Here is a 15,289-nt window from a genome sequence, read left to right on the forward strand (position 1 = left end):
TAAGTGTGTGTGGTGTATAAAGTGAGAGAAAAAAAAATGATCCAACAGATCACACTTTATTGGGCCGAAATCGAAACGAAATCTAATATGAATACTTAAGTCTGACTAAGCTCGTTCTGTTGGGGGTTCTTTTCTTTTCTCTTACTTTTGCTCGTAATATTTTAAATTATACAATTACTTATGTCTCCTCTTTTTTTTTAATCGTTATAAACGCTATGTGTGAGAAAAATATGTAATTAAATGTACTTATGTATAGTAAATATACTACATACAAAGTAAGAATTTGGTTGAATACCCTTTTTTTTCATTCACAAAACATATTTTAGGGCTATAAAGTTTGGATACAAATTCCGATAATTGGGACTCTCTTACAAAATTATTGTAGTAAAACTTATTTTTGAGTGTCACAAAATATCAATTTGGTATAATGGCATAGTATAATGAAAATAATATTGTAATGAATTTCCTGCAAATCCTCTTATTTGCCCTTTTGCTAGGATCGTATCGCTAAACTGTCGAATAAATAACTCCAATATTGAATAATGGAAAAATGGCCTTTATTAAAATACTTCACAATAACACTCAAATTGTGCAACGAATAGCTTAATAACCAAACTGATAGCTTAAAGGAAACTGACTTTCAAAATAATAGTGCTATTGCTCGCTAGATATCGTCTTACTCGTAACTGCTTGACAATTCAAATCAAACTGAATTACTTCTTACTCGCTGGCGCCGCTTTTATAGTTTAAGCTGCATACTTCTAGGCTCTTCGATTTCCAGAAGTTACTAGTTGTTTCGGCTACAAAATCGCCAGCCACAACTACGTGCACAAATTATTGCTCTCTCTTGTGACAACTCAGATAAGGTATATGCATGTGTTTGTAGTTTACAGTCTCCCGCACACACATAAGCGTATAAGTAAATTCATCGGTGTGTGACATCTCATCTCTCGCTGCCTTGTATGTAAATGTTGCTCGCCGGAATGTGTACATATGTGTAGACGCAATTATTGATTCATTTATGTAGATACATAATGATTGAATTATTGATGTGCATTCACGTCACTGCTTAGATCGGCTTAGAGCTGGCAGCACTCCTTAGTTTTGCTAATATTCGTAACACTGCCCTCCACCTAAGTCTGATCGTCCCGATCAGACAAATCTCTCGATCTAAACGCTGCTAATCTCTCCAAATGAACCACTTTCATTTTGGTTCGTGGTTTGGTAGTGGTTTGTATGCGGTACACTACATCGTTGATCCGTTTTACAACTTTGTATGGGCCTTCCCAGTTACACTGCAATTTCGGGGACAAACCTTTTTTTCGTTGTGGGTTGTATAGCAGCACCAAATCTCCTTCCTGAAACCCTTCCGAATTAATTGCTTTATCGTACCTCGCTTTCATCTTGTCACTCATAATCTTTGCTCGTTGCCTTACCAGATCGTGTATCTCTCTCAGCTCTTCTTCTAAGACATCAGTGGATTTCTTGACATTCCTCTCCGCATCGGCATCTATCCCATACTTCAAATCAGCTGGCAGTCGAAGGTCATTGCCAAAAATTACCTTTGCGGGAGTTTGGCCCGTTGTGTCATGTACTGCCGATCGGTAGGCCATCAAGAATAATGATATGTGTGTATCCCAGTCCTTATGGTACTTGTCGACTACTTTCCTTAAATGCTCCTCCAATGTTCTATTGAAACGTTCCACCATACCATCGGACTGAGGATGCAATGCAGTTGTCCGTGTTTTCCGAATGCCCAGCTTCTTGCACATTTCTTGGAACACAGCTGATTCAAAATTCCTGCCTTGGTCAGAATGTAACTCCATTGGTACACCATACCTTGCAACCCATTCGTTTTTAACCACTTCTGCTACTGTTTCTGCTTCTTGGTTTGGGATTGGGTATACCTCTGGCCATTTACTGAAATAATCCATAACCACCAGTACGTATTTGTTGCCGCGGTTGCTAGTAGGAAATGGACCTGCGACATCCATGGCGATCCTTTCAAATGGCGCACCTGAGTTATATTGCTTCATCTGGCCATGACTTCGTGTTCTGGGCCCTTTCGCTCTGCTGCAAACCTCGCAGTTCGCAATCCACTCAGTGACCGACTGACGGCAACCAACCCAATAGAATCTCTGTTTAATCTTCTCGAGCGTCTTCGTGATTCCAAGATGACCTCCGCTTGGACCATTATGCAGCTCGCTGAGCACGTCAGGAATCCTCTTTCTGGGAACAACTATCAGTTTATTCTTGTATTTACCATCCTCACTCTCCCATACTCGATGAAGGCAACCGGATATCAATTCTAAACTGTTCCACTGTGCCCAATATGACTTCGCAATAGGACTCTCTGCTGACATCTCTTCTCTGTTTGGTCTTTCATTTCGTTCGAGCCCTTGCATAACACGTGACAGATCTGTATCTTCTAGCTGGCACTTCCTTAGCTGTTCCTTGTCCCATTCATCTGTACATGTTATATTCATTAGCCGGACATCTATAATGTCTTCTTTAGCCTCGGCTTTTGAACAGTGCTTGCATTCCAAACTACATGGTCTTCGTGACATTGCATCAGCATTTCCATGGGTACTACCTTTTCGATGCTCAATGGAAAAGTCGTAGCTTTGTAGTCGCTCGATCCACCGTGCCAATTGTCCTTCCGGATTACGGAACTGCAGAAGCCATTTCAACGCTGCGTGATCTGTCCTGACACGGAATCGCTGGCCGTAGAGGTATTTGTGAAAATGTTTAATGCAGTCTACCAATGCCAACAGCTCTCTCCGCGTAACACAGTAGTTCCTCTCTGGTTTTCCAATCGAACGGCTGTAATATGCAACTACCTTCTCCTGTCCATTGACCAATTGTGATAAAACGCCTCCTATAGCATATCCACTCGCATCTGTATCCAGAATAAATGTTGCTCCTGGAATCGGATATGCTAACATTGGGGCAGTGCACAAACGCTCCTTCAATGTTTGGAAAGCCACTTCTTGCTCCTTCTTCCATTCAAAAGCTTTGTTTTTTCTTGTAAGCTCATGGAGGCTATGGGCTACGCTGGAAAAATTTGGTACAAATCGGCGGTAATATGTGCACAGCCCAAGAAAACTTCTCAATTCATGTAGGTTCTGTGGTCTTGGCCAATCCTTTACAGCCTCTATTTTTTCGTTCGCAGTGCAGATGCCCTCTGTCGTTACCTTGTGACCCAAATAATTGACTTCCTTTTTAAACAGCGCACACTTTTTGGGACTTAACTTCAGACCAGCGCCAGCTATTCTCTGGAAAACTTCCTCCAAGTTCTTAAGATGTTCATCAAAGTTCTTGCCCAATACGATGATGTCGTCCAGGTACACCAAGCATGTTTTCCAATGTAGTCCTTTCAGTACCTGGTCCATGAGTCTCTCAAAAGTAGCTGGTGCATTACAAAGTCCAAAAGGCATCACTGTAAATTGCCAAAGACCATCACCGACACTGAAGGCTGTTTTCTCTTTATCTTCCTCCTTCACCTCCACTTGCCAGTAGCCGCTTTTCAAGTCCAGCGTGGAAAACCATTTCGTACCAGATAGCGAGTCCAGAGTGTCGTCAATTCTTGGCAATGGGTAGCTATCCTTTTTCGTTACGTCATTCAACTTCCGGTAGTCCACGCAAAACCTCATTTTTCCATCCTTCTTTTTTACAAGTACTACCGGTGAGCTCCATGGACTAGCTGATGGTTCGATGACGCCGCTGTCGCTCATTTCTTGAATGATTTGACTCACAACTTCCCGCTTCGCCAGTGGAACACTACGTGGAGCTTGACGGATCGGCCTCGCATCTCCAGTGTCAATTTGATGTTTCACAACGTTGGTGCGGCCTGGTTTAGAATCATCCTGGTCAAATATGTTCGCGTACTTTAGGAGCAGTTGTTTTGCCTGACTCTGATATGCTTCCTCTAGCCCCTGCATCCATGCCGTGATGTCATTTGAAAGATCAGTATTACTAGCCGAAACGTGTTCCTGGAGTTGTTCACAGTTAATAACTACTTCAGCCTCTTGGCATCTTCCCAAAATAGCTCCTTTAGTCAGTTTGAGTGGTGACTTGAACTCATTGAGTACTCTTACCGGAATACGTCCATCTTGTTTTGTCATAGCCAGGGTTTTTCCTACAAGTATGTTTAGTGCTGATTTGTTTGCTGCTTCGACAACCCACAATTTGTTTGTCCCACAATCTCCATCAACCTTTGCCCAGATGACTGCTTCGGATTTTGGTGGTATTTGCTGACTCTCTTCCACCAGCACTCGTTTACTGCTGTAGCCTCTCTCGTAGCCGAAATTAAGTGGTACATCCATGTTTTTATATCGCATCGTCTTGCTTTGCATGTCGATCTTGATGCCCTGGTCGATTAAGAAGTCCACTCCAATTATGATTTCATCAACAATTTCTGCCACTATAAAATTGTGTACTACCGTGACGTTCCCAATTGCGACTTCTCCAATTACCTGGGTGTCCTCTCCCGTGGCTGTACGTAATCTTGCTCCAAGCAGTGGTCTTATCTTTTTGTTGACTAAGTCCGCTCGAATGATGGAATGAGATGCACCCGTATCTACAGTCAGTAACCGTTCCTTTCCGTCCACATGTCCTCCAACAGTAAGATTGCTCGATCTTCTTCCAATCTGCGAGATAGAGATTATGGGGCATTCAATTGCGGGAGCCAGCTGTCGCCCCTTGCTGCTGACTCGCTTTAGTTTAACGATTGATTTGTCTTGGAGATTTGCTCATCTCCTTCTGCTCTGCGTTTACGACCACCCACATTGTTGGAACTGTTAGGGTTGGTGTTGCAATAACGCGCAATATGCCCTGGCTTTCCACACTTAAAGCATTTGACTGCATCATTATTCTTCTGCTGCGTACCCTTCAATGCTTCCAAAATTGCGTCTACCCAGTCTGGCTTTTCCACTTACACGCGATGAGCTTTGTACGCTGGCTTACTCAAAAGTGAGGCTGTTTCCTGAGTCAGTGCATGCGATACCGTTTCAGCAAACGTTAGTTTTGGATTCGCATATGTAGCCCGCTTCGTTTCCACATCTCGTATGCCATTTATGAAGCTCTGGATTTTTACCCTTTCAGTGTATTCCACGGGTGCGTCTGCATTTGCAAGATGAGCCAATCTTTCAATATCTGAAGCAAAATCCTGCAATGTCTCATTTGCTTTTTGGTAGCGGTTTTGCAACTCAATTTGGAATATCTGTTTCCTATGCTCGCTTCCGTAACGTCTCTCTAAAGCGCTCATCAATGTTTCGTAGTGGTTCCGCTCGTACTCTGGGATGGTCTGTAAGATTTCCGCGGCAGGCCCTTTCAGTGCCACGAACAGAGCTGCAACTTTATCTTCAGCATTCCATTGGTTCACTGCTGTGGTCTTCTCAAACTGTAGCTTAAAGACCTGAAAAGGAACAGAACCGTCAAAGGATGGTGTCTTTACCTTTGGATTACTCGCTGAAACAGCTGGGCGGTTTAGTTGTAACTGATCCATACGACCTTTTAACGCTTCTATTTCGGCATCAATTTTGTCCTCGAGTTGTAAAATTTTTGCATCCTGTTCTTCCAGTTTCACAAAGAGCTGTGATGATACCTGTTCCGAAATTTGTGCCGACATTTCAGATATACGTGCCTCTTGCGCTTCCAGTTGAGATGCCAAATGTGTCTTCTGTTCTTCCAATTGTGATGTTATACGGGTTTCCTGCGATTCCAGTTGGGATACCATATACGTCTTCTGTTCTTCTAGTTGAGATGACATATACTTTTTCTGTTCTTCTAGTTGAGATGCCAGTTGAGATGTTATATCTGTCTTTTGCGATTCCAGTTGAGAAGCCACTGTTGATGTTTGAGCAGATATTGCAGCCAAAATCATGTTCAAATCTGTGCTGGTAACCGTCTGCGATGTTTCGTTTTTCTCTTCAATTTTTGTTGTCTCCTCCCCATCAAGGTGAAAGACATACTCTTCCACATCAATTCCTTCTGCTTCCATTGCCTCTCGTAGCCGTGCCTGAAGTTCAAGTTTAACGCCGCTTGTATTCAATCCACGGGTTTCCAACTCCTTCTTTAGTTGCTGGATCTTCAATTCACCGAACTTTGCCATGTCCTTGTTGTCCTTTGGAATTTATTCAACAATTCCTCTTCTGACACCAATTGTAATGAATTTCCTGCAAATCCTCTTATTTGCCCTTTTGCTAGGATCGTATCGCTAAACTGTCGAATAAATAACTCCAATATTGAATAATGGAAAAATGGCCTTTATTAAAATACTTCACAATAACACTCAAATTGTGCAACGAATAGCTTAATAACCAAACTGATAGCTTAAAGGAAACTGACTTTCAAAATAATAGTGCTATTGCTCGCTAGATATCGTCTTACTCGTAACTGCTTGACAATTCAAATCAAACTGAATTACTTCTTACTCGCTGGCGCCGCTTTTATAGTTTAAGCTGCATACTTCTAGGCTCTTCGATTTCCAGAAGTTACTAGTTGTTTCGGCTACAAAATCGCCAGCCACAACTACGTGCACAAATTATTGCTCTCTCTTGTGACAACTCAGATAAGGTATATGCATGTGTTTGTAGTTTACAGTCTCCCGCACACACATAAGCGTATAAGTAAATTCATCGGTGTGTGACATCTCATCTCTCGCTGCCTTGTATGTAAATGTTGCTCGCCGGAATGTGTACATATGTGTAGACGCAATTATTGATTCATTTATGTAGATACATAATGATTGAATTATTGATGTGCATTCACGTCACTGCTTAGATCGGCTTAGAGCTGGCAGCACTCCTTAGTTTTGCTAATATTCGTAACAATATGTAATATGTACTAAGAAAATTTGTTATAAAAGCAATAAAGGTCAAATTGTGATAGTACTATGTATTATATGCACGTATATTATTTTCTTCTGGTTATTCGAACGATATTGCTAGCAATATTAATTCATATGTATATATATATATATATATATTGTATTTGTATGATATAAGAAAAAAAGTTTAAATCTTTTAGCCAATTCGTGCATAATCGACCAATGGCTGCGGTCGCAAATTTTTTTTTCTAACAATTTATGGTTTAGCTCCAAAAATGGATCGCTAAAACGTTTCACGTGATGAAGACGGCTTATTATGAATAAAATTTATAGAGCTAACTTCAATCATTTTAAAGCAACAAAATATATTATTAAAATGATATAAAAAATGTATGCCCTTTGTTGTAAAGCTAACAATTTCAAGTATTCAATAATAAAATTTGACGAAAAAAATCGACCCTTGTTAAATGGTTTAACCGAGCTGTATAACACTCTCTAGGTACTGCTTAGAAGTTTCTTTAACTACCCTGCAAAAACGCTCTCGTCATTCCACGTCATTTGACTAGCTATTATACAGTCATAGGTTATATTCCTAGTCACATTTGCATGGGCGTGGGTAAGTTTTATGACCAAAATTTTTTTGTAGGGTAATTATTTTGAAGTTCATACATGGCTGGTACTTACATGGCAGCCAGAGTACGTACCGTGGGCCACTGCCGGCGTGGTTACTGGTGATGTTGATTTTGCTGGTGAAACTGACGCTGTTGTTGGTTGTGGTGCGCGGTCTTTGGCGCGCTGTGTTGGTACTGCTGGTGGTTGTTGCGCTCTGGTCCGAGGTGATCGAGTGAACCTGGTGGCAATAAAACTTCGTGTTGACTTTTACGACCTGTATGACTTGGTGCTAATCGGGCGTTCGTTGTATTACGCTGCAGCGTATTGCTGGCCCTGGAGGCGGAGATGGTGCCGGACGCTGTTCCAAAGGTGGAAGTGTACTTCGTAGACGTAGAGAAAGGGGTTTATCTGCGGATACCAAGGGTTCTCATCACAATTAGTTTAGTGCCGTCTGAATCCAAATCGGAACCACTAGTACTTTCCTCACTAGGTGTGACTGTGAAACGCCGACCTACTTCAACTGGATATTCTATACGTTGAGTTTGTGCCAACACAACACAACCGTTGTAATGTTTATTACCACCCAAAATAGACGAGTAGAAAAGAGGTTTGTCGGAATGGACTTTGCACTATCGACTCTTCCTAGTTTCTGGGCATTTACGTGAATACGTGCACAGCCGGCGAGGATGTTTTGCGATTAGTTGAGTATAGTTGGGGATGCGCAGTTGATGTGAGCCATAAAGTTACTGAAGCAGTATCGGTGCTTGACGCCTTTGCTGTAGATGTTGTGCCAATAGATGTTACACGATCCTTTTGTATAATCGCAGGGCCGCCAAAAATTAGGCTGAAGCAAATCACAAATCTTCTCGTTTGTATAACGGCCTTAAATGAATAATTTTACAATAAACATTTTTGTTTTATAAAATTTTTCCGATTAACTGGGCAAAACTCTTGCTTTTTTCCCGGCCGGAAAAACGTGGCTATCGTTTTTGCTGCTTTTTTTCTAAATTTTTCCACGTCTTCGTTTTACTTGCGGCCGGAAACTAATGACATTTTTCGCTAGTGATCGCCAGTCTTTCCTTTCTTCTTTTTCGATACTTTTGTATCGCAACTCTCGCCCCATCACCAGTCACTAGGTGTGTTCGCGCGAACACGCTCCCAAGTGGACCGTAACCGTAGACCATAACAGCAGACCGTAACAAACTTGGCTGTGGCTGTTTATTTCTTACTTAGTCTTACTTTTATTTAGCTGACTTAGCAAAAGAAAAAATACTAAAAGAATTATTAACAGCACGCTGCATAGCTGATTTGCAAAATTATATTGTATGAAGAAAAAAACAAAGTGTAACGGCATGGGCCGAAAAGTATGATGTACATACATATACACATTTCAGTGTCGTCTACTTGCTAATTTTATATACAGGGTAATTTAACTTAGATTTACATTATTTGCTTCAACATTTATAAGCAAATCAAGAACCAACTAGCAGGTCCAACACTATGGCGGGGGCTAAAATTTTTTGAACTAAATGAAGTGATGCGACAGAGCAATCGAACTTTTTCAACAATATTAGTAAAAATTGGTGATGGCCAGCTGTTACACGAGGAAGAGTTGGAATTAATGGAGTCACGATTTTACTCCAAAGAGGAGGCTGACACAATTTGCCCAAATGGTATACGATTGTTCTTCGATAATCATTCAGTTGCTAATTACAATAATAAAATTTTAAACACTGCAATCGAAAAAGTCATTTCCGAAGCAACAGATGTATACATTGGTTGCCAAGGTGTTGAACAGCCAACTTTTGTGAGGCAAAAATTACACAAAATGTCCGTTATCGATACAGGAGGTTTGCCTTATGAAATTACGTTGGTTATCAATAAACCATACATCCTAACAACTAATATGGATGTGTCAGATGGGTTAGCTAATGGCGCTACCGGAAACTTAATTTTTATAGAATATAATGACAATGGGGAGTTTGGTCGTTTATGGTTGCATTTCGCTGATTCTGCTAAAACTGGTGAAAAAATCAGAAGAAAAGCAGCGGCGTTAATACATAAGTACAATATTTCACAACTGGCAGTGCCAATAGACCGAAGAACTTCCTCTATACCATTAACACGCATCAAAATAGTTCTTGTGAAGCGAAACCATTTTCCTCTAGTCTCTGCGTGTGAGATAACGATTCATAAGTCACAAGGCGGTACATTTGGTGAGATCGTCTACCAGTATGACAAATCACATGCTCAACAGCTACTATACGTCGCATTATCACGAGTAACATCGATCCAAGGGCTTCATCTTGTCTCAAAAAAAAAATTATAGAACATTTTATCACGGCCGGAGACCAACAGTATCCACAATTGAGTTGCGAGCCGAATTTGAAAGGTTTAACTTGAATCGACTTAAAACAATTGAAAATGTATTATATGATTTTATAAATGCGAGAAATGGATTGTCATTATTCATTTTTAATTGCCAAAGCTTACGCGCCCATTTACAAGATATCTAACTAGACAGAATAGCATCATCGTCGGATTTTCTAATTCTTTCCGAGACGTGGATTGATAATGATACGTTTTTAGACATTCCCAATTTCGATAAAGTAATCCAATTTAAAATACCATATATAAGAGCTGGTGGGGTTGCAATCTACCATAACACACATCACCGGGGTAGTATTGTTACTCCACAAACAACACTCAACGCAAAACAATTGGAATCAATGTCCGTTCAGATTTCTAAGGTAGGAGAAATATGTGCTTGTGAGAGTACAATTGTAATTGTAGCAATTTATATTTCTCCCAATAAAGCAATAACTAAAATTATTGAATTCATCCACGAGGGTTTAATAAAATATACCACAAAGGACTATTTGACATTAATGTATTTATTTGGAACAAGTGCAGAATACATACATTCGTCAAAAAAAAAAATAGATAATAGAACACCTTTCTGCATAGGCGGCCTTCGGCCGCGCTTATAAAAAATATCCCTGGGCTACGCCATGCCAAGTCCGGGTGTGTGGTATAACCGTGGCTACCGCCACGGTGATGTCCTACTGCATACTACACTCTTCTGCGCAGCACCCCAAATAATATTAGACTACAAATTATTAAAAGTGTTTTACAAAAACAAAATACATTGATAGTGTATGTTTGTTTGCATTTATGTCGACGTGCCACCACCTTATAAAGTTCTACCAAGATAAAAAGATATTGTTTCGGAGCTGGCAACACTATTCACCACCTTCATTTGTTTTCGTTTGTTTAATTGCAACAACGAAAAAAGCGACAATAGTACCGACGGGTTTTCCACGAATAACTTTTAAACGAGATAAAAAATGTAGTTTCTGCTTTCGGATTCTGAATCTTGACGCAAATACGCGCCTTTTGATATTGCTATCGACATGTGCGACCCGAATTTTAAGTGCAGGACTTAAGTTGAAATTTTACTAAATTTGGAAATTAAAAAGCTTATATTTCATAAACTAAGAGTTTCCTAGAGTTGCGGATGATAATTTTGTGATTTTTAGGACCCCCTCTACCCCTACAAATCAACAAAAGTTTGAAAATCGGGTAATAGTCTAGTTGAGGGGTCGACTGATAATACGCTACCAAAAATATCGAGAGAGGTGTCAAACGACGCGTCTTGACATCAGTATTAATAATCCGAAGGCGGAAAATAAAAATATTGACACGTTCAAAAGATATTAACGAAAAAAGACCCGTGGGTACCTCCGAAACCGGGGGTGGGATCCATAGTATTTTTGGGTTGGATTTTATATAAGGTGCCACGATTGTCAAACTTTTGTTGATTTGTAAGGGTAGAGGGGGTCCTAAAAATCACAAAATTATCATCCGCAACTCTAGGAAATTCTTAGTTTATGAAATATAAGCGTTTAAATATGCAAATTTCACCGAACAAACTTATTGCGTTTCGACCGATTTCTTTAGAATACCGCACTTGGAATAAGTTCATATCATTAAACTGAGTTATTATAGCCACTGCCGATGTTAACAACTAAGCCACAACGCGTTTTAATTTAATAATTAACGAAACTTAAAACTGAACAAATACACCAGCGTCGACGAGTTCTTTGTTTATTTTGTAATCGAATTGTCATCTGCAACCGAAATAATATGGCAGAGCGAGTGTATTTAGAACGAGTAGACTGTTCGTTTATGTGTTAAGGGGCTGCCAGACCTGAAGGTAAGAATATTTGTCACGTACACCTACTTTTGGCTCTTTGGGGCACCCTTGACTAGCTCAGTGTAACAATGGGTAGTGGTTCTTAACCCTATCCCAAAGAGCCGGACGGACACGTACTCATATCTCCTCTTCGTTCGTTTTTACCCACACACCTTCAAACCCTAAGAAGCCCGCCCTGCCTTGGGCCGCTCGCATCACGCAACCTACTCTGCGGTCACCCTAGTGCCATGCTCCACCCACCTCCACTTACCTCTTCATCCTGCCATCCTCACACCCCGCCCAAAAAAAGGTATTTATCTCATCATGTCGGAACTAATAATATCAAAATATATTCAAATAATAAAAATTAATACCATAAAACATCTTACACACTAACGTCTTTTACATATGAATGATTTTATATATTAACGGAATTAGACAAACCGCCCTGCCGCCAAGCCTATATGTATAAACCAATAATGCATTAAAAAAAATCTCAATACGGTTAGGGGATCCTACCTACTAGAGCTCTATAAGGCGGTTATAACCCTACCAATGTGTGTATGTATGTATCTAAGTATTTATATATATATGTATCTCATAAAATATATGCGAACATTCAAATAATTGCTTTGGGCAAACTCGCTTTGTACAGAAGCCACAAACAAGAATCAAAACATGTATACAAATTTGACCTGACATGAAATTCCATATACCAAAAAAAATCAGTCATACGCAATCAAACAAAAAAATAAATTAAAATTGAACCAATCTACTGTGACTGCATTATCATCATGCTCACACGCAACAAGTTATGAAAATATAAATTTAATATGTCCCACGACCTGGGCGCTATAAATATAAAGCTTTGTCAGAAGCTTTTGCTTCTCCTCTATGGAGTACAATAGGGTGCTCTAAAATAAAATTATTTTACTCGCTATCAAAAAAAAACTTTAAATGTTTAAACTTGGATTATATGCACTTAAAGGATGGTTCGCGTGTGCGCATATGTTAATCTCACAAAAAAAACATTTACACCAACAAAATAACGGCTTAAAGAAACAAATTAAACCTCACTACAAAAAAAGTTAATTAAAGTTGTAATCCTTGGGTATAAGTCCTGAGGGCGTCGGATAAAACCAAATCTATGTCTGTTTGGTAGCGGTGTTCAGGCTACGTCGCAAAAAGGCATATGTTCAAAAAAATAACGGTGTTCACAACGGGTTTTTTCCTGGTAACTGGGCGACTTTATATGTATTAAAAATCAAATTTCCGTATTTCGTGTGAATATATATATATAAAAATGCTGGAAATATGCTTTTTAACGCCTTTTAAAATTAACGCATCGGTATACGGTTATCTGTACATATATGTAAACGACAATAGCTAAGAAATTAAGACTTACGGCGAGTTGTGCCATCTATGCCTCCCGCGCTGAAAAGACCCGGGACACACTATAACGATTTTTTTTTTTGTGCTTATCAGAATCTATTAACAAAAAAAAATATGCGATTTTCGGTCTTACACTTCGCCGTAGCTATCAATATATAGAAATCAAAGATCAGCCACTTCCATTTACTCGTATGTAGGTCAGAATCTCACGTATTTGTACTCCCTACGACACAAAATATTATAATTGCGCTTTCGTACTAATTTATTTCATTCCTACAGACAGATATGTGCATACGTGCGCCCACATGTACATATATTACATATATTTTATATTTAACTCGAAAAAATCACTTTTATTTACTAAAGGTTATATCGTCAAACACCATGATTTAAAAAGGAAACTCAATATTACCAATTAGATTGCAGTCTGATCAAAAATATAAACAAAATTCTTTTTTTCCAAAACGCGAATATTAAAATTTTAACTTTTTCAAATTTTGAATTATTCCCAAAGCTCGGATAACATTATCAATAAATTTACCGCCGATAGTCCTATATACGTATATATGTACATACATTCGCACGTAACTATCGCCTAGAAAAATCCTTGCTCACCTTCCTTCAACAAACCTCTGCTTCGACGGTATCACCACCTTTTTATTGCAGGCTATACAGGCTAACACTTTTTATTATTTATTTTTTTATAATTTTAGTCACAACTGTGTGCCAAAAAAAAATTTAAAACTCACGTCACAGACTACACAATTAAAATAAACTTTCCACCACTTTAGCGCGGTCTTATGCGGTGACAATCACTTTGATACTAATATCTCTGCCCCTATGTTCAGCCCTTTTATCTCTTCCTATTCGTATAACGTTAATCGTTATTACACTGTATCCGCTAATCGCCTGTGGATTATGACCTAGCATATTTATTGTTGCTGTAATCCCAGCCTTACGATATACGAATTGGCATACGGCAACCTTCTACCAAAAGCTCTACCTTTCGTTGAGATCTGTTCGTTTTGATGTCACTCGAGTTTCGACATTTGTGACAGCTCACCATGAAAGCAAACACAGATCAAAACAAACGAAAAAAAACAATAAATTTTTACGTGATGGCTTTGAATAATTTCAAGCAAAATAAACGAAACCATCACGATAAAAATGGTCAAATAACGACAACGGTGCTCGTAGCCAACCGAACACACGTTGGCCCGCTAGTATTTTACCAGTTGCGGCTATCACTTGTGCCTCCGCTTTCCTAATTTACAACATAGAAATATAAGCATCCCAAATGTATCCGCCTTAACATTGCCACCACCGAAAGCAATTCAATTTTCTTGCCGACGTAGTACACGCCTATACACCATCGGTAGGGTATACCGAAATAAAAGATATGCAACCACTTGATTACTACACTGGGAGACCAGTCACTGCCTCGAATGGATCTGGATGTATTATCGATTCCGATGGTCTAATATAAAAAAAATGCACACGTAGTTATTCCAAACCACACAACATGGTACAAGTGCGTTTCATGATGGGCGTACTTTTCCAGGTGAAGTGGAAGATATATGTAGATCAAACATCTGATTTAGCTACGGTACGTATACAATGTCAAGATTTGCCAATTATGACCCTTGGAAATAGTGCAACTTTACGTACAAGTTACTGGGTTGTGGCGTTAGGCAGCTCATTGGCTTTAAATATTACAGTCCCGGCTGATGTAGTCAGTTCAACACAGCATGTTTCCCCCGAATTGGGTTTGAAAAAAATCGAGATATACGTTATATCCACCCCGATGCTGCCATCACATTTGGCTAGCTCTGGAGGCCCACTCGTTCATTTAGATGGTGAAGCGATTGGTGTTACAAGGAAAGTGACTGCTGGTATTCGTTTTGCTATACCCATTTACTATGTGAAATTAATTTTTTGAATAAAAGGTTTGTACTGTGTGGGCACACATACGAGCGGTCCATCAGCTTTTTGCGGGGAAGAAAACGTCCTGTCAGCCCAACGCGGGGAACACCCACCCCTGACATATTATGGAAAACTACATCATGAAAATTTTCTTAAATATTTTAAATAATTTTAAATATTACTTGGAAATATTAGTTGTGAAACAGTTATTGATGGTATAATGGAGATATCTAATGTTTACTTATTAGCTTATTCACTCACTAACTAATTTCTTATGGCGCTGCCAAACCGTTAAAGCGAAGCAACGCTACAAAGCGTTCTATGCAAGTCCGGAATAA

The 15,289-nt window shown here is 39.5% G+C and overlaps 1 pseudogene; it reads left to right on the top strand.

The window, feature by feature from the left end:
- Nucleotides 1-8,978: 8,978 nt before the first annotated feature.
- On the top strand, nt 8,979-14,967 carry LOC137235209 (serine protease HTRA2, mitochondrial-like; annotated as a pseudogene).
- Nucleotides 14,968-15,289: the final 322 nt, after the last annotated feature.

Source organism: Eurosta solidaginis, chromosome X (assembly GCF_040869045.1).
Source record: "Eurosta solidaginis isolate ZX-2024a chromosome X, ASM4086904v1, whole genome shotgun sequence".
NCBI classification, from domain to species: Eukaryota; Metazoa; Arthropoda; class Insecta; order Diptera; family Tephritidae; genus Eurosta; species Eurosta solidaginis.